This window comes from Corvus brachyrhynchos, unplaced genomic scaffold (genome assembly GCF_000691975.1).
Source record: "Corvus brachyrhynchos isolate BGI_N302 unplaced genomic scaffold, ASM69197v1 scaffold544, whole genome shotgun sequence".
Classification (NCBI taxonomy): domain Eukaryota; kingdom Metazoa; phylum Chordata; class Aves; order Passeriformes; family Corvidae; genus Corvus; species Corvus brachyrhynchos.
In genome coordinates, this window is record NW_008238325.1 from 2,117,852 (window position 1) to 2,118,273 (window position 422).

General features: G+C 50.9%; 1 protein-coding gene across 3 annotated transcripts in view; it reads right to left on the reverse strand.

Annotated features, from left to right (window-relative positions):
- Positions 1-422, reverse strand: part of MFSD1 (major facilitator superfamily domain containing 1) — a 21,603-nt gene that overhangs the window by 10,577 nt on the left and 10,604 nt on the right. The window lies entirely within an intron of this gene.

Genomic DNA, 422 nt, shown 5'->3' on the forward strand with positions numbered 1-422 from the left:
TCCCCCCCCGCCCGCCCCGGGACGCGCGCGGGTCACGTGCGCCGTTGCCACGGCAACGCCGGGCCTGGGGCCTGCGAGGGTGGGAAATGGGAACTTAAAATAAAGCTAAACAATGAAACGTAAATGTGAATGTAAATGTGAATGTAAATGTGAACGTAAATGTGAATGTAAATGTGAACGTGAACGTAAATGTGAATGTGAATGTAAATGGAGTTTGAGGGCCAGGCTGCAACCAGTCCGCAAACAGCATCCAGGGAAATGCAACAGCTTGTAAAATGGCTGTATTGTTCTCTTTTTGGGTGCTAAAGTCATGGGATCATGGAATCATAGCATAGTTTGGGTTAGAAGGGACCTTAAAGGTCATCCATGGGCAGGGACCCCTCCCACTGTCCCAGGCTGCTCCAAGCCCCAATGTCCAGCCT